Below are 581 nucleotides of genomic sequence, written 5' to 3'. Positions count from 1 at the left end.
CAATTCCAAACTACCAACATCTCTTGCCTGGTTTATTGTCCTAAATGGTTCTCCTGCTTCTGCCCTTATCACCCTCCCATCTATTTTAATTACAGCCTCCAGAGATATTTCTTTCAGGCCACAAGTCCTATGGTACCTTCTGCGGCTCCTGCAGTGGCATCATCATGCTTGGAGTAAATGCCAAAGTGGTCCACACTGTCTTACATAGTCCGCGTGGTCGGTCCCCTTGTTACCTCTTTGACTTTCTCTCCTGTTGAGTGACTTCCCTTTGTGCAAAGATGATGACTAGTGGTCATGGAAGGGGGTGAGGTCACTCAGAGTAAGGGAGTTAAGAGAGAAGAGAAGGGGGGTAGGGGAAAGGGGAAGAAAAAAGGGGGTGGGGGGCACCCAGGACAGAGGCTGGAGGAAAAAAGTGAGCCTGAGAAGGGGCAGCCAGAGGACTAAGTGAGGACCCAGCAGAGGTAGGTCCACTAAAGCCCAGGAGAAAGATGTCTCCAAGGAATGATCTCTCACTGAGGGCCCACAAGGCTGAACATCTCAGCTTCAATTTCCCTTTCATGCTGTTAAAAATTTTTTTAAAC

This window comes from Vicugna pacos, chromosome 19 (genome assembly GCF_048564905.1).
Source record: "Vicugna pacos chromosome 19, VicPac4, whole genome shotgun sequence".
NCBI lineage: Eukaryota > Metazoa > Chordata > Mammalia > Artiodactyla > Camelidae > Vicugna > Vicugna pacos.
This window is presented reverse-complemented; position numbering follows the sequence as displayed.